Source organism: Protopterus annectens, chromosome 2.part0 (genome assembly GCF_019279795.1).
Source record: "Protopterus annectens isolate FY-2018-M chromosome 2.part0, PAN1.0, whole genome shotgun sequence".
NCBI lineage: Eukaryota > Metazoa > Chordata > Ceratodontiformes > Protopteridae > Protopterus > Protopterus annectens.
In genome coordinates, this window is record NC_056728.1 from 1683114708 (window position 1) to 1683134318 (window position 19611).

General features: G+C 44.0%; 1 protein-coding gene across 7 annotated transcripts in view; it reads right to left on the minus strand.

Annotated features, from left to right (window-relative positions):
• SLC5A6 (solute carrier family 5 member 6) overlaps positions 1–19611 on the minus strand; it is a 1143936-nt gene that overhangs the window by 71718 nt on the left and 1052607 nt on the right. The gene's annotated exons all lie outside the window — the stretch shown is intronic.

Here is a 19611-nt window from a genome sequence, read left to right on the forward strand (position 1 = left end):
GTAGCCACTCCTCGTAGGAAAGCTGTACTGGTGGCTGTAGCTCTTGTGGAATGAGGTCTGATATTATCAGGAGTTGTCTTTCCATGAAAAGAGTAGCAAAATCGAATGCAATTTCCTATCCATTTTGAGATTGTCTGTTTTGAAATTGCTTTTCCTTGCATTCCTGTTGCATATGCTACCAGAAGCTGGTCAGTTTTTCTGCTGGTCTTAGTTCTGTCCAGATAGTAGCGTAATTGTCTGTGCACATCCAAGGTATGTAGCAGTCTTTCTCCCCTGTTCTGTGGGTTGGGGAAGAATGTAGGTAAATGAATCGCTTGGTTCAATGATACTCTGGACACCACTTTTGGCATAAAGGTAGGGTTAGTTCTCAGAGAGACTCTGTCCTGATGGAAGATAAGGAAGGGTTGTACTGCCATTAATGCCTGTAACTCAGATACCCTTCTTGCTGAAGTGATTGCTAGCAGGAAAGCAGTTTTCCAAGACAAGAACTGTAATTCTGCTGTTGCTGCTGGTTCAAAAGGGGGCAGTGTTAACTTTTCCAGCACAAAGTTGAGATCCCATGTAGGTAAAGGTGGTTTCCTTGGAGGTTTTACATTTTTGATTCCTCTCAAGAACTGCCTGAGTACAGAATGAGAGAAGACAGGAGGATCCATGTTGTATTCTGCTGAAATTGCTGATGCATGAATCTTAATGGAGGAGTAAGACAGGCCATTGTGGAACAGTTCTGCTAAATATTCCAGGATGTGTGCTATGTTTGCCAATGAGACATTTTCTCCCTTTGCTGCACTCCAAATGAGGTATCTTTTCCACTTGGCTGAATAAGTCTTCCTTGTGGAGGGTCTGCGTGCCTCCAGGATAATGTCCTTAACCCTCTGAGATAAACCTGGGTTATTTTGTTTTATGCAATATTCCAAGCAGCTAGCTGCAGTGTTTTCAAGTTTGGATGTAGGATCTTGTAGTTGTCCTGTGTTAGAAGTAAGGGACATAGAGGTAGAGGCCATGCATGTGTCCGAGACATGCTTCTCAGTAGCGGGTACCAATGTTGCCTCGGCCAGTCTGGAGCTATCAGGATTACCCTTGGCTGATCCTCTCTGATCTTCAGTAGAACTTTGTACATCAAGGGAAGAGGTGGAAATGCATATGCTGTCAGGTTTTTCCAGCTGAAGGAAAGGGAGTCCACCCTCCAAGCAAGTGGGTGGTATGCTCTTGTGCAGAATTTCTTCAATTGGTGGTTGTGTGGGGTGGCGAACAGGTCTATCTCTGGTAGTCCCCATTTCTTTGTTTTGGCTTTGAAGATATCTGGATGCAGCATCCATTCGTGAGCATCCGTGGTAGTTCTGCTTAAGGTGTCTGCTAGAGAATTTTCTTTTCCTGGTACAAATCTGGCCTGGAGTTGAATGTTGAGATTCAGGGCCACATTCCACAGGTCCATTGCCATCCGGCATAGAGGATATGAATGTGTACCTCACTGTTTGTTGATGTACCACATGACTGTGGTATTGTCCGTCCTTATCAGCAGATGACCCTGTTGAAGGAGTGGTCTGAATGCCTGGATCGCATGTTTCACTGCCAGCATCTCCTTTAGATTTATGTGTAGATTCAGCTGGTCTTGGGTCCATAGGCCTTGTATACAGTTGTCCACCATGTGTGCCCCCCATCCTAGGTCTGAGGCGTCCGTGGTGATCGTCTGGCTTGGAAGAGGTTTTTGGAAAGGCAAGCCTCTGTTCAACTGACAGGCCTAAGCCTACCACAGGAATTCTTGCTTCAGGCATGGAATTATTGGAATCTGGGCTTCTAGACTGTGCTTGTGTTGAAACCATACATTCCTTAGGTACCATTGTAGCTTTCTCATATGCAGCCTGGCATTCGGAACCAATATTATGCAGGATGCCATGTAGCCCAGGGCTTGCAGGACTTTCCTTGCAGTAAGCTGAGTTTGTGTTGTTAATGCCATGAAGTAGACTGGTAGTTGTTTTTGTTTTTCTTCTGTGAGAAAAGCCATCTGAGTTGATGTATCCAGTTCTGCACCCAAGAATGTTATCCTTTGGGATGGTACTAGTCTTGACTTTTGCATGTTGACTGTGTATCCCAAGGCTTGCAACAGTTGTATGACATTTTCCAAATCTTTTGTTAATTTTGCCTTGTTGTCCGCTTGTATTAGGCAGTCCAGGTATGGGTAAATTTGAATTCCCTGAAGCCTGCAATGAGCAATTACTGATGCCAGGCATTTCGTGAATACTCTGGGCACAGTAGATAAGCCAAAAGGCAATGCTGAGAATTGATAATGCTCTGATCCTGCAAGAAATCTGAGGTGTCTTCTGCAATCTGGTCGTATAGGGACGTGCAGGTATGCCTCCTTGAGATCTAGAGTCATCAGCCAAGACTCCTTGCCCAGCATGGGAAGAAGCTGCTGGAGGGTCAGCATTTTGAATTTTGGAACAATGAGGTATGTGTTCAGTGCGGACAAGTCTAGAATAGGTCTCCATTGATTTTCTTTTCTCGGTACAAGGAAAAGCCTGGAGTAAAATCCTTGGCCTTGTTCCATAGGTGGTACCTCTTCTATAGCTCTCATCCTTAGTAAGTTGTTGATTTGTCTTAGAGCGTCTGTTTTTTGGTTTGGTGGTAGGTTTGGCATTCCTCTCTTTTTTGGTAGAGTGTGGAAGTGAAACCTGTAGCCCTTGTCTATTGTTTGTAAAGTCCATTTGTCTCCTGTAATGTAATGCCAGTTGTCGGAAAATAAGGCTAGCTTTCCGCCCAAGGGTGCTTCCAGTTGTTCCCTGGTAGGCAGAACTAGAGCCAAGTCATTGTGTCTGCCCTGTGGAAGTGGTTGTAGTTGAATCTGTGGCAGTACTTCTCTGGTTGGTAGGTTGCCACTGACGTCCCCTGTAGGCACCCCTAGATTGACCTCTGCCTCTTGGGCATCTATTTCTGCCTCTCTGCGCTCTGGAGTTGTCTGGAAAGGACCAATTCTTCGAAGAACAATTTCTGCTAAACCTCGGAGGTTGGACCTGTAAGAAATCCTTGACTGTTTGGACAGATTTTGCTTTTTCTTCCACCTTCTTTAGAACCTCTTGTGCAGGGGAGCCAAACAAAATTTGTTTCTCCATGGGAGCATCTAGGAGTTTTGACTTAACATGGTCTGGTAAGGATTGTTCTTTTAACCAGACATGCCTTCGAATCACTGTTCCAGTCATAGCTGATCTAAAGGAAGCCTCCAGTGCATCATAGCCACATTTTAAGAAATGGTTACTGACCTGCTGAGAGTTATGTACCAAATCCTGAAGGGACTTGCGGTCTAAAGGTTCAGGAGAAGACAGTTTTTTATTTAGCTGGTCTAACAAAAATTCCTGGTACTGAATCATGTGAAATTGACAGTTCAAGGCCCTGGCCGAAAGAGTAGCAGAAGTATAAACCTTTTTACCCCATCTCTCTAATGCTCTAGATTCCCTTTCAGAGGGAAGAGGGTTTTTGGCAGAGGCAGCTGCCACACCTTTAGGACCCTGTGAAATGGTTTCAGGGTCTGCAACAGGAGCCTTATACAAATGGTAGTGTGTGTCCGGGACCCTGTAATATCTGTCTGGCTTGGCAGGGGCCGGAGGAAGAGAATCAGGGGCAGTACAGGCATCATTATATGCATCATCAACAACTGTTAGTACTGGCGGAATGGCTAAAGGCCTATGCTGTGGTAAGTGTAAAAAGGTCCTTAGCCTTTTCCTTGAATCTGAAAAATCCTGGCCCTGCCATTGGAAGTGTTCCCTCATAGCATGCAAGGTTTCCCCAAAGGAAAATTCTTCAGGAGGAGAAGCAGAAGGAATGGAGTCTTCTGCATCAGAATCCTCATAAGGAGAATATGGGCCTTCGTGAGGGTCTGAAATGTCTGAGTCATCCAAGGAATAATCTGTAGAGACAGGTTCCGGGGGTTCAGTCCTAGGCCTCTTGTCTGGAGGGGGCTGAGAGGCCCTGTCTGGGTGAGGTTGGGATCCCCTGATCAAAGAAATGAGATCCTCAGCCAGGCTGAGTATTTGGGAACTAGAGGTAGGCCTATGTGAAGGAGTTTTAGCAGGTAAGGCCTTAGAAGATTTAGCTGCTTTAGTCCTGGAAAAGCTTTGATAGACATAGAAGCAGGGGGTCTAGCAGCCCCATGTGCAGGGGTAGATATGTCTAAAGGAATAGTGTCTAACAAATCCTGGGTGCCTGCTTCAGTAGCAGTAAATTCAGTAGCAGATTCAGCCATGCTCTGTGAGGCCTCGGCTATCGGAGGCATGCTTTCGGCCGAAGGAAGAACCGGGGGCTCGGTTTCAGCCGAAACCGAGACATTCGCGGTTGGCCTAACCGTGGTTTCAGCCGAAACCGTGGGCCACGAAGGTCGGTCCATTTCCTTGCGCTTTTTAGCGAATTGAGTAGTCGGAGTCTCAGACGGCATTTTGTATGCAAAAGCGGGACCAAAAAACTCCTCTGCAAACTCCGACCGACGTCTAAGTGTCCGTCGGTTGAAGGAAGCACAGGCTAGACAAGCTGATACGTCGTGGTCTGGGCCTAAGCAAGGAAGGCAGTAAGAGTGGAAATCCTTATGAGGTATTTGTTTCCCACAAGTTAAACAATTATTTACTTTGTCTGACATCGGCTGAGGCAAGAAAGAGTCCCCAATGGGGTACTTAGCTTTTTAGAAGTCTTCGGTAGTGGAAATCTCTGGATCTGACCGGCCCTTGCGAACAGCTTCTGCTTCGGGCACCGCACGGCAAGAAAGACTGAGGAAAATGGCGTCGGCTGATGCCTTTATACCCAATAAACAGCAGCTATGACGTCGGGTGAAGTGCGACATCAGCAGAGGCCAGACCCAGACTTTGGAATCCGGCCGACCGAAGGGCTGCCTGAGGCAGGACAACCCATATGTTAGGACTGCAGATGCATCCTTGAAGGACATCATCCTGTTCCTCAAACTTTATTCAGAGGTGATCAAAGCTGGCTTCAAAGGACATCACTCCCTAATACAATTGAAATGGAAAGCCATCTGATTCTGGAGATTCACTCCTCAGCTGGATGTAACAAACTGATTACTCCAGCTTTACAGGGGCTAAAGGGGGCACTCACTCCTAAAGTCAAGACTGGCAGAGGTATGTCCTACAGAAACTTGTAAACCACAATGTCCATAGAATTATCCTCAAATTGGGAGGAATACAGATGACAATAAAATGACCAAAAAATCTCAGCAATATCCGAGGGCTTTGTCAAAAAATATACCCCTTAACTACCAGCTAAATTAGAGACAAATTTGTCGACCATCCTTTGACTTAATCATAATGCTGATGATTTCTAGGATACACAGGAACTCTAAAAATATTTCAGTTGGACTTGAACTCTGTCTACTGACTTCCAGATTTATCATGATTTTGCCTCCAATTCCAAATTCATCTGCCCAGGAGCCTGCAACCCTTAAAGCTCTAGTAGCCAGTCATTCTGGACTGCTAAAATTTATTTAACCTTAGGATGAGATCGAGTAAACTGAATAGTTATCTACCAAAATGTGGCCTTTCTAGGCACCCTGTTTTCCTATACTGATCTATCGTCGGGATCTACTCCATCAACTCACGGGTTTAGTGAACTGAGAAATGAGTCCCTAAAGTTTAGAAAGTTATTAGAAACTGTACTAATTCTCAGTGTCTAGTCTGAAATTCCTCTGTAGTTGGAACATCAGCAATTTGATGGACACTATTTGAAAGAATACTGCCAAACAGGAATGTTACACAGACTTGCTTTATCTATTGTGGAAAAAGCTCGATATCATCTCTGCTCTCTGCCACAGAATCCACTTCATATCAGATAATCCCATGAGCCTATAAAAGGCTGGAAACAAACAGCCTGTTTTGGGGCTCTAATTAGTCAGGAACCTAAATGGACACCCTTAGGAGATGCCCCAAGGCTGTAGCCACCTTTCCACAATGTATCCAATCATTTTCCAAGTCCATCACACAATGAACCATATAGGTTATGGAATGCCTGCAAAGTGAAGGATGTAGTGCAGAAAGTCTAACAGATTATATCACAGCATGATGGAACATGGAGTCCCCCAAGTAAGGAGAAACAGGAGGAGCAGGAGACATCTGAAGAAATATGGACATGGGAAACATATATGGTGCACTATTTATGCAAAGGGGAAAGTAAAACTAATCAGTACAAAAACAGAAGCACCAAAGATATTTGAAGAGAAATACAGGCAAAGGTATCCGGACATGGCAAATTTTACAATACAAAAAATAAGAAAACGAACAGGAAGAGTAGAAAAGAGGATTAATAATACAGAAGTTAAAGAAATAGAAACTGAGGTTATGGACTACCTGTGAAGTGAAAGATTTAGTGTAGTAAATCTAACTTTGATAAATACCACAGCAGGACAGAGCCATGGACCCCCAAAGTAAGTAGAAACCAGTGGAATGGGAAACATCTGATCAGTTGCCATATGAAGATACTTTGGAACCCTCCAGAATTCAGTTGTAGCAGCAAAACAAGGGAAGGAACAGTAAATTTTGGCAACTCTGATGCCTATCACTCCACAACACTGACTGCCAGTGAGTTCTCAAACGAAAGAGCAACAAATGACAGGATGAAACTGAAGAGAATGTGGCACAGGAAGATACTCTGGAACTTTGTATAGAATTCCCACAGGAAATGAATAACAAAGAATGTGCCCTTAGTTTAGAAGAAAATGGTCTAAGAGAAGAGTTGATTGGCTTAATACAGATGGACAGACATATTAAAATCAATGAAAAAAATAAACACTACAGAAAGTCAATAAAACCCAAAAAGTTAGAAATTTGATAAAAAAAGAAGTTATGTACTTACTATAGCGTTCCATCTGAGTAGTTCTACTTCATTTGCTCTTCAACCTGTGGGACAGAGTCCCCAGCTACCTAACTCTTGGGAGGCCCTCATGGAAGGATATTCCGGAGCACCACAGAGCCAAAGGATGCTCTACTCCTAGAGACCAAATCCAGTTTATAATGAGAAATAAAGGTGTGAGATGAGGCCCAAGTAGCAGCTGAACAAATCATCCAAAGAGACCCTAGACCAAAAAGCCATTGACGTAGCCACAGATCGGGTCGAATGGGCCTTCACTCTTCCTGGAAGAGACAAACCTCTATTTGAATAAGCCAATGCATTGTGAAATCCAGCGAGAAAAAGTCACTTTTGAGACAGGTTTACCTAAGAAGGGCTTGGCATAGGACACAAAGCTGATCAGACTTGCGGAAAGGTTTAGTCCTGTGCAGATAAAACCTCAACTGCCTGTGTATGTCCAGTAAATGTAATTTGTATTCCCCTTTGTTCTGGTAGTTTGGAAAAAATACTGGTAAATTAATGGTCTGATTAATATTGGCTTCCGAAGCTACCTTGGGAAGGAAGGATGGGTTAAGGGCATAGCGACACTATCCTTGTGAAAGATCAGGTAAGAGACTTTGATAGAAAGAGCTTGAAGCTCCGACACCCTACTAGCGGATGTAATGGCAACCAAGAAGGCAGGTTTCCAGGTCAAAAACTGTAGATCCACAGATGCTGCAGGCTCAAAGGGAGAAGAAACCAATGCCTGCAACAACAAAGTGAGGTCCCACGGAGGAATGGAGCCCTTAAACCGGGGGTCTGAGAAGAAAGGCACCTTTGACAAAGGTTTTATAAAGTTTGAAGAAGCCAACGAAGACATGTCCACCCCAACATGAAAATTAGGAATGGCAGCTAGTTGGACTTTCACTGTTGAGGAACTAGTGCCTTGATGAAAAACTGCTAAAAGTGCTGCAGTGAAAGGGTTCAAAGACCTCTGAAAGGCCCAAATAGAAAAACGTTTCCATTTACTGTGATAAACTTTTTGGGTTGACTGTTTAAGAGCCACCACCAGAATGGATTTAACAGGAGATGACAGAATGGGAGTCCTAAGAATCATGGGAACTGGAGCAACCAAGCCGGGAGGTTCAGACTGTCCAGATCTGGATATGGAATCCCTGAGGGATGTGAAAGTAGATCCGGGACTGGATTCAAGGTCCATGGTGGAACAACTAGAGGAGACCCGAGTAAGGGAAACCAAACCTGTCAAGGCCAGAATGGGGCGACGAGGACACCTGAACCGCTTGAGTCCACTGCAGTACCCTCATATGAAGGCTTGCCATGGGGAGAAGATTTATCATGGCCGCCATAGAACCTAAAGCTCTTAACATTGCTTTGGCTGTTGGCAAATGGGTCTGACGAATGTGTAAGACATGTAACCTTGAGCTGAGTGTATCTTGTCTGAGGTGAGGAACACCTTCGATTGTATTGTGCCCAGCCGTGCCCCAATGAAATCTAGAATCTGAACCGGGTGAAGAGTAGACTTGTTAATTGATCGTAATGCCCAACTTGTTGGCTAGCTGAAGGAAGGAGTCCCTGGCCTGATATAGTAGATGCTCTGTGGGGGGAGTAAAGAGCTAATCATCTAGGTATGGAAAGACCTGAATGCCCTGAAGCCTCAGCTGAGCTGCTACTACTGCCATTACCTTGGTAAACACCTGCGGGGCTATGGTGAGACCGAAGGGAAGGGCTCGAAACTGGTAATGATTGGCTACCAGCCGGAAGTGAAGGAACCTCCAGGAGCACCTGTGCATCTTGATGTGATAGCACACATCCTGGAGGTCAATCGAGCACATCCAGTCTCTGTCCTGCAGATATGGCAGAATAGACTGAATAGTGACCATCCGGAATTTTGTCTTGGTTACCGACAGGTTCAATTGGGACAGATTCAATATTGGTCTGAGGTCCCCAGTCTTTTTTGGCACTAAAAAGAACCTGGAATAAACCACGGATCCGGACCGGTCTGGGGGGACCAGTTAGATGACTCGTTTTCTCAGCAGTGAGTCTACCTGCACTGCTGCTTCCTCCCACTGTGTGGGTGGGATGTCCAGGAGGGCTTTGTTGGATAGGGGAAGATCCTTGAAGAGAAAGAAATATCCTCTGGATATGATTCGAAGCACCCACTGATCTGTAGTGACGGACTCCCATGCTAGTGGATGAAGCAATAGATGATCCCCGACTGCCTCCAGAGATGGACAGCTGGGCAACCCCTCAGGGTTGCTGTCCAAGTTTATCCAAGAAAGGTTCTCTGGACCTGAAATTCCTAGGTCCCCCTCTGCCTCTAGGATGGCGTCTAGCATATCCCGCTCTGCCTCTGGGGAAGGGGAGTCCTAAGCATCCTAGGAAAATGCTTGAGACTTGTGGAACCACATCTTCTTCTGGCCTCGCTGGTTCCTAGAAAAGGACGTTTGAGGCAGTGAGAAGTGGACCCCAATGGCAGAGTGTCCTCCCTTCCTTCTCGCTCTGGACCACAGTCTCTGACGGTCTTCCCAAAAAGGGAAGAATCATCATAAGATGCGTTGGTAAAACACACCTTGAAGGGCTGCGAGAACTGACATAAGTGGAGCCAGGCATGGCACCAGATGGCAACTCTTGACCCTTCTGCCCATGAGACTCCCTTCATGGCATGGGAGAGCAAACGCATGGGCTTGTTGGCTACAGATTTTAGGGTGACTGTCAAAGGAAAAAACTTCAAAGACCAATACACGTAAGGTTCAGTTAAGGCACTTTTAATTTACTTGCAGCAAGGAGACAAAAACATGCAAATACAAGGATTTGTCTAACTACTAACAGGAAGTATGTTCATTCTTATACTGTTTTACAAGACATGGCCTTCTAAGCTGACGTAATCAAACACAACTTTCAGTATTGTTCTACAGCAGATGTTACTCAGATTTTCTGCTGACATGACTAGATTTGTGAGAAACTTTTGAGAAAAACCAACCTGGCCTTGGTGACTATTAATCCGTTTACAAGCATCTATTGTACAGTGTTACATTTCAAGGTACTCTTCTAATACAGATACAAGCAAATGCTGATTGCAGTTCATATTTTCAAGCAGGCTTTGTACTAATTATCTATAACTTCTACAGCTGTGTATTTTCTCATGGCACAGCAGAACTTCGTCTAAGTTTCATACAAGTAGTATTGTTCTATTCATTATTTTCCTAATGCAAGCAGAAATCACCTGCTTCTCAGTAAATTTCCGAGGCACAAGCAAGATTTTAGCTAACAGTACAAGGTCAGAAAGCAACTGCAGTTTGCACAGATTTATGCAGTATGAAATAGAATAAATGTGTTAACTCTTTTCAAGCTCTAAATGCACTAAACATATTGCTAATACACACATTAATACATATTTTTCTAACCGCGACCATTCGTGCAAACGTCTTCCTGTCCTCTGTCGACATGGACCCTGGGGTCGACTCCGTGACTTCCTTGACCAAATCTCTCTGGAGTCGAATAACATGTGCCATGTAGTTCAGCACCCTCATGCAGAAAGTCACTGAAGCATAGACTCGCTTTCCAAAATGATCCAACGTTCTCTACTCTCGGTCAGGCGGATGGACCGTGGAACTCTCCTGGGCGAGTTCCCTCTTGGTGGCCCACCTGCCACCAGCATAGCATCTACACAGGACCCCTTGTGCCAGTGTAATTTGTCTGCGGGAGGGCTTAAGGTCTTGTCCGGGCACTTGGGTACTGGTTCTATGGTGTCCGGCTCCTTCCATGCCCTAGATGTTATTAAGTCGAGTGGATCGGCAGGAGGGGACACCCAAGAGGTAGACGGGCCAGAGCCAAATCCCTCCAGAAACACGGACTTGTCAGAGGTTGGTTTTGGGGCAAACCACCCCACTCTTTGGCGGAGGATCTCCTTGATGTCTCCAAACGAGACATCCTCTGGGGGTGATCTTGGGGTAACTTCCCCTTCATCCAGGTCCGTGACGTTGGTGAAGAACTCTGGGGTAGAGTCCAAGTGCCTCCTTTTACGTGTATGCTTGCGGGGGGGGGTCCTCAGGGGGACTATCTGGGGTGGTCTTGCAAGCGGGTCGTTCCAAGGCCGGAATGTCCTGGAGCACTACAGTTATGGGCTGTCCCTGAGAGGACAAGATGGTCGGACATGCACTCAAGGCCAGAGGGGTCTGGATGGACTCCAAAGATGAACTAGAGGCTGCAAACCTGCAAGAACCCCCTCCACCACGTAGAATGCAGAGGGGGAACGGACCTCCTGGGCTGAACTAGTGGAAGCCGCTCCCCCCTGATCTGACTGGGGCGTTGGAGCCAAGCCTCTAGAAGCAGAGACGCTGAGGGGGATGCTTCTCTCTGACAAACTTGGAGCAGAGAGCACTCCTTTGATCCGACCACGAGGCTACGGCTCAGAGCTCGGATCCGATCTAGTCCAATCCGACACACTCAAGGCACTGGCTGGTGTCATGGTACAAGGTACCATCGGTACCGACCCCTCAACTCCGACCATCCTCAGATCCAACAGCTCCGAAACCGCCAGTTGGATAGGAGAAAGAGTGACAGGTCTAAAAACTGGTTGGAAGGCACCCGCTCTGGTGGAAGAAGGCCCTGGCAAGACCCCCATCTGGATTTGAGTGAGGATAGGTCTCCACATCATCTTGTCCATCTCCACTTCAGATAGGCTCCGGGTAGAGTGGGAGGATGCCGTCGAAGTGGGCAGGGAGAGCCGATGGGGAGAAGGCCTAGGGGGTGACCGGCTAACTAGAATCTCGGGCTCAGGGGAGAAACTTGGGGAGCTGAGCTGAGGTGAAACAGGCCTGGAAACAAGCTTAGCCTTTGGTGGGGGGCCGGCCTCCGAAGAGCGGTCAGGGGAGCACTTGCGAGGCCAGTCCTTCTTGACCTTATCTCCCTCCCCGGTCCTCTTGGCAGGAGGGTGAGTTCCAGAGGCAGAGGAAGGGGAATACGAAGCAGCAGCCGCTGCTTTCTTAGCCGGGGAAGGTGGGACGTCCATTCCAGCAGTGGTGGGCAACAGGACCTTAACAGTTTGTCCGGCCTGTCCTTAAGTACTCTGGGGTTAAACCCAGTGCAAACAGGACAGGGGGACTGGAGGTGAGCCACCCCCAAACAAACCACCCACAGAGTGTGGCCATCCGCCAGGGAAAGCTTATGGCCACACATTGTGCACCTCTTAAAACCAGGGTTTGGGGTATCCGCCATGCCTTATCCGGTTCAAAGGAAACACACACACACACACTACCACGAGGAAAGAAAAGAGGGGAGGAAGACAGAAAAGCCTACAAGAAAAAAGCTACGAAGAACCCCGAAAAGGTATAGAAAGGTTAGAAGTAAAAGGGGTAGGTAGAAAATTCAAAAAGATCAAAATTTACTTTTTAAACAGCAACACTAGCGCAATGGAGCTTGGACCATGGTGCTTCCTCTCAGGCGGCAAACGAGATCTGAAGGGAGAAGGGGAGGAGCATGGAACTCGGAGCCTTCGCTGGAAAATGCGTCCGTGTCAGATCCGATATGGATCCGAGGACCCACAGGTTGAAGAGCAAATTAAGTAAACTACTTCAGATCAAATGAACACAATAAGTAGGACTGTTCATAGAAATTCATGCAATATAACAGAATTAAATAGGATACATTACTATGCAGCTAAATTAGCAATTAATAACAAAGTTTTACCACAAAAACACAGGCCAATAGGGGAAAGGAAAGGGAGAAATCAAATGCCATCATGGAAGTACTGAACTGAGAAAACTATAAAGCAATTAAGACAAGAAGTGTCACTGTTAGAAGAGTGCAGAAGAGGGAACACAACAAAAATACTCAAAGACAGATGTGATAAAATCAATGCGCAGTATCAGAACAGATCAGGATCTATTTGTGTGCGATCACAAATCATAAACAAAAAATATCGGCATTGGCAAAAAAAAAAAAACTTAAAAGATATGCAGATAAATATAAATGAAAAGTACAAAATAAGCAATTTACTGATGACCCCAAAAAACTGAAAAACAAGGCAAAAGGAATTGGAACACCACTAACAGAAGACATTGATACACTTTGGAGAAATATCTATGTAGATCTTGTGGAACATAACAAAGATGCTGAAGGAATAGAAAAAATAAAAAAGAATAAGAAGTTCAAATGTACAGGGTATGAAATGGGATGAAGTAATGATCACAGAAATTGAAACAAACTGCAGAAAAACTCCTAACGGGAAAACCACAGGCCCAGATGCAGTGCCTAACTTCTGGCTAAAAGTATTACCATCTTTACATGCAGATTTAGCCAAGAGTAAGAACCATTTAATATGTGCACCCTAAACAGATGCCAGCCTGGTTAACAACAGGGAAAACAATATTCCTCCTCAACAGTGAACCTGCAAGCTAGCCTAAAAACTATAGACCAATAACTTGCCTTCCAACAATGTACAAACTATATACTGGAATTGACAGAGTTTATAGTCATTTAGAAGAAAACTCAATCATGGCAACAGAACAAAAGGGTAGCAAAAGAAAGTCATATGGAGCAAAGGATCATTTGTTGTCAAATAAAGTCATACTGGAGAATTATAAAAAGGGGAAGAATCTAGGTATGGCATGGACTGACTACAAAAAAGTATCTGACAGTATCCCATATTCATGGATGACCCCAAAATGAAGTCAGGAAGACTAAGGGTGGTAGAGTCTCTATCTTCATTAAGGATACTGTCACCACCAGACTGGTTTGCCAGCATGATGAACTAGAACTATTCCAGGTGCAACTGACAATTGGCAAGACACCCATCCAAGTTATTGCCAGCTATAGACTCCCCTCTTTGCTGAGGTCACCCACTCCTACCTGGACCTATTTGATTCCATCAAGGTACCCCCTAACACTGTGAGCCTTGGTGACTTCAACTACCCCACCACAGATTGGGTTAACTATTCTCACACTAATGCACTCACCCAACGATTCCTTGACTTCATCAATTCTAACGCACTTGACCAGCTTGTCTTATCCACCCACAAAGGCAGATAACATTCTGGACTTGGTTCTCACCAACATGGGCGACCGCTACATCACCCCCACAGTAAGTTCTTCCCTGGTGAGATCAGACCATCGGTCTGTCTCATTCGAAGTTTCTATCCCGTCCAACTCCCACCCACAGCCGTAACCAGGCTAAAAAACTTCTCAAAAGCAGACTACAACCTTCTAAAGGAGGGTATCAGTAGCTTCACACCACCAGCCCCCTCAGAGGATACAAACAACTATGCTGAACAGTATGCCAATGCAGTATACAAACACCTGTACAACTGCATGGACTCAGCCATACCCAACAGAACTAAAACCTGCTCCTCAAGGAAACACAAACCTATCTGGTGGACATCCTCTATCAACAGGCTTTACAACAAAAGGAAGCAACTGTTGCCCAAGGGTAAAAAGGCCCAAATTCCCAAGTGGAAAAACTCCCTCCTTAGCCTCAACAAGCAAATTAGATCACTAGTGAAAACCTCCAAAGCCAATTATGAATCAAAACTAGCCTCTGAAACAAAGTGTAACCACAAAGCCTTCTTCAGTTACATCTAGAACCTCCATGGCAAAGCCATTGAACATGTGAGAGATACACAAATGTAGGTTTTGTAAAACAGAATTGATAACAGTTGCACATCTTGTTGCTGGCTGTGATATACTAATGGCAGGACTGCATACTGAAAGGCGTAATATTGTGGCAAGACTGTTGCACTGGGGATTGTGCAAACATTATAATACTGAAGTAGCTGAAAAACATTGGAAACATGAGCCACAAAGCATTATATAAAGTGATAAAGTTTATATCACATGGGATCACCCATTACCAACAGTTCAAAAAAAAGATGTGAGAAAACCAGATAGCGTAGTCCAAGAAAAGAAGACAAAAGTAGCACTGATCATTGAAATTGTTACGCACAGTGACTACAGTGTCTAATGTAGAGAGAGACACAAAGCCATAAAATACCAGGATTTGCAGGCAGAGTTGAGGCCACGGCAGAAGAAGGATACCCAGACAGCTACAATAGTAGGAGGAGGAATGGGTCTTACAAAAAAGAATTTACAATCAGACTTGGATATGTTACTGATGCATGTACCTTGCAGGAGCCATTACAGGGCACATAGCAGGTGCTGCGAAGAGCACTTTGGGCTAACATCAAAGATTAAAATACTAATTTCATGAACTTGAATCATACTTTGACTTGGGAACGGGGTCCATTCCTGTCATGGTATTAGAAACTCAAAAGACAAGGAGAAATTTAAAAAGGGTAATATATACTAGTTCATATAAAAGGTGACGGCCCAGTGGCACTTAACACCACATAATATATCTAATCTATCCCTAAAGTGAGCTTTTATTTTAAGTAGAGAACAGGCATCAACCAAGTCAGCTACTTTCCTCTTTCCGGTCCCTTTATTTTCAGAAAAATAAACCTTGGGTAAGTTTTAACACAGCTTACTAAAAAAAGATCAAACTTTGAATACATCATTTTTCTATGTATGAATTTAATATTTTAACGAATAAGTAAACCACACTTCCAACAGGAAGAGGCATTAAACTAGGAGAAGCATAAATCAAATAGTTTATAATACCCTTAGCAGTACTTAGCAGTACACAGAGAAAGAATCCCACAGCCCCAGAACTCAAATAACCATCAGCGAGCCTTGAGAATACTGCAGAATTAAGGAGGAACTATGTAGACAGAAGAACTATGATTCCTATAATAGATTACTCCTAGATCAGTGCAGAGGTGCTAGGAACAACTGTATAGGATCCTGGATGTTGAAATGAAGTTCGGCAGCTACAATCAATAAAAACTTAGTAGGTGAAAGAGTGAAACCCATTAGCACTAGAAACTGAATAACCTATTTTTATGGATGCAACATAATATCAAGCGTATGTTGTGTCTTTCGGCTTTTCCTGGTTAGGGGTCGCCACAACGGAACTCCAGTCCGCTAATGATTGGTAGTTGATTTTTACGTGCCGAGTTACCAGCCTGATGCACAACCTTTAACGAAGGCATGCCCATCCACGCATGTCTCCACGCAGAAGACGCTCTAGCTGAGAATCGAACCGGACAGCGTCTTACTACGAGGCGACAACGCTACCGCAGCACCACCACCGCGGTCAATTACTAAAGGAATAATGACTCTTACCACAGAAAACAACTGCTTCATCCATTAACTTTCAATTCAAAGCAAAAAAGGTATGGGTGGGGAGGTATGCAACACAAGGGGGATTTACTGGCCTCATACAAATGCCCTACACTGACCGCCTCAAAAAACTCCTGCTTTACTCCACAGCATATCGCCTATTCCAAGGTGATCTCTGCCTAACATATAAAGCTATGTCAAACCCAGAGCTGTTGGACATGCTACACCTAAAGAAACCCCAATCCCCCAGCTACACGCTCTAGGGACCTAAACCTTGTCACCACAATAAACACGACATGCTGGAGGGATAGATTCCTGTCCCAGAGACTTCCCATACTCTGGAACAGGCTACCCATCTATGTCAAGCAAAGTTCTTCATTAGCACTCTTCAAGAAAAATCTCGATGAGTGGATGGGAAATAGGAAATACACCCCAGGGATCACTTCTGTGTCTCTGCTCGACAGTGGCACAGGAAAATAACTTTGAGTGGCGTAAGCCAGGGATCCTTGTTGGCTAGGCTTACATAGGCCCTAGGGCTGATAGCCTAGTACCTACCTATGAACACAGATCACGCTAGCGCAGGAACTTTTACTAATACAATAACAAAGTGGCCACCACCTCTTTACTTCCCTAACTACTTTATGAAAAATGGGGAGAATAAAGCAGTTCAACAGCATGAAAAAATCAGCACTAAGAAACGCTGACATACAAAGTTAAGCAACTATCATTAAGAACAACAGAAACAAGCCTTGCATCAAAATGTTTTAACCAAATTGGGGCCATTTGTTATACAGACAGAAAATGACTCTCAGAAACTACACTACTACAGAGAAAATAAATTGCCAATTCTAAAGCAGCAGCTCGTGCAAATTATTATCCTGTTAAAAGGAAATTCACCTTTAACCCAGAAATTATTTACCAGAACAAACTGCTCTTAAAGCCCATTAATACTGACTAAGTTAGACTACAAAAATAAAATTCCTGTTCGTAATGTCATTTTATGTGAAACATCATCTTTCTGTGCTTGAAAACAATAAATTGGCCATTTTATTTTTAAAATGTAACCTGGATTCATTACTAAGACCCAACCTGAACACAAGTGAAGAGTAAGACTATGCCAGTAGTAACACTTAAAGTGCATGTCAAGCGTAGCAAAAAAATAGAACTGTACTCTTTACACACTCTGTGGACCAGATAAGTATTTTGTTTACATGAGTTAAAACCTCCCCTCTCATTAAAGAAGAGCAAGCAAACTAATAAATACAAAACAAAGAAAAAAATAAGAAAATCAGTGCCACTTTTGCATGGGCATCACAAACTGCAGCCCAGTCACAAATTCCCCCACACTATTGCAGTTCAAACGTAATTCTGCTATACGTCTAAATGGCACAAAAGATTTCTAAAATCAGTAGTAGAAAATAGAAACCTGATACAATATCTTCAACTCTGTTTGATGTAATCCATCCCAAAACCAGCTTTCATGCTGCATTGAATATGATCATGCACATTTCAAGACCTTAGCCTACCCAATCATATTCATAAAGACCCTAACTGTGAATAACCACCAGGTCTACTCCCAAAATCCATATCCATTTACTAAACTAGCTGCAATGGCACCAAAGCCATGACATTTACAGAAAGGGTCAAACACACTTTTCGTGGACTTTGTCCTCAAGCTCACCTCCCTAAAGACGACAATACCTTGCTTAACAGATGTGTACTTCTAAAAACAGCACTGCAGAAAGGACAGAGAAATACCAACCATAACAAATCTCAGCCAACATCTAGTATACATGCATGCATTAATGGATAGAACATTCAGTTGATGTCAACAAGAGTGCCCAAATCTGGAATGGAATTAATACACATTCTTAGCACTGCATTTCCTTTTGATAGATTCTCCTAAACAAAGCATGAGCTTGTGCACAGAATCAAAGTCCCTGGCACAGCTGACTCAGCTGATGCTGATGCTATTTGATTCTGCCAGTGGATCCAATCCCGTTATCACTTCCTAAGCATTGGAGATCCAGAAAAGTCTTCACCTCATTCACAAAGAAATATAACAAAGTTGCTTTAAGCGGCACACTGCACTAAATATGCTGTAGGAACAGCATCTTCCCAAAGACTAGTGTTTGTTCCACCCCCCATCTCAGCGGCGAGTCTAGTGCCATGTGGGGGGGGGGGGGGGTCTGGAGATTTTTTTTAGAGTTTTTACTTATACTTTTTACTCTTCTCCTTTGCAGTAGCTCTTACTCCTAAAAGATGAAAAAAAAAACTAGGCATATTTTTTCTACTGATGACATCTTGGAACTGGATACAGCAACCAGGAAAGCTAAATATTACCCTGTTGATGAACACAAAGTTTACCAGTGGGCTCTCTTCTTTACCCAAACTTGAAGTGTTTTTTATCCTGTCTAAATTATTGCAAAGATGAAGCCTCTAGAACTGCACACAACACTCAAGAGACTAGAAATGGGGGCAGCAGCTGTTTAGCTTTCCATTACTGATGCACTTCCAGTGAATCCCAGTAACCCTGATGCACTTCCTGTGAATCCCAGTAACCCTGATGCACTTCCAGTGAATCCCAGTAACCCTGATGCACTTCCAGTGAATCCCAGTAACCCTGATGCACTTCCAGTGAATCCCAGTAACCCTGATGCACTTCCTGTGAATCCCAGTAACCCTGATGCACTTCCTGTGAATCCCAGTAACCCTGATGCACTTCCTGTGAATCCCAGTAACCCTGATGCACTTCCTGTGAATCCCAGTAACCCTGATGCACTTCTTGCTACTTTGTTACATAGCTTGGCTATCTTCGGATTGGGACCTGTTCCATTTGTGTTGTTTCCACTGTTCCCCTAAAACTGTAAACTCCTCTTCTAGGAGACGAGATGCAGTACGCTACATTTCTGCAATGAGCTTAGCTGCCAAGTTTCCCACCATTTGTCTAAGCCCTTTTCACACTTTCTGTACATTCTAGTGCACCTACTGTACATCTGTGTCATCAGCAAAGGCATAGTTTTCCTTCCAGACTGTTGTACAGACAATGAAAATGACTGGCCCTAATATGAAATCCTGTATTACTGTAAAGGGAAGGGATTTTTTAACCATCTGAACTACATCTTTGACATTCCATGTCCTTTTCATCCTATCCATTGTTTTACCTATGTGACGCTGCTGTATTAAAACCACATGGTGTAAGCCAAATTACAAAAAAAATTCCCAGGGAAGCACCACCTTACGTGAGAATTATTCTAGTGCTCCAAAGACTTTCTATAATGTGCAAATTAACAGATGTGCAATCCAATAATTAATCATAATGACAGCCAGAATGATCACACTGAAGGAAGGAAGGATGCTCTGGTGAATACAGGTTAAACAGACTTAATTTACCTTCGTAAGGACTAACTGAATCTGTTCTATAGATACATTTTTTTCTGGAACAGTTATGACCCAACTCTGAGGAAAAAAATAACCTGATTTTTTATTCCCTGAAATGCATGGAAGTGGAGATGAATAAGAGGAAGAAAACTGTATTTCGGAAAGCCTTTTTATACAGCAATTTACCTACCAATGTCGACAGTGGAGAATACTGTATACAAG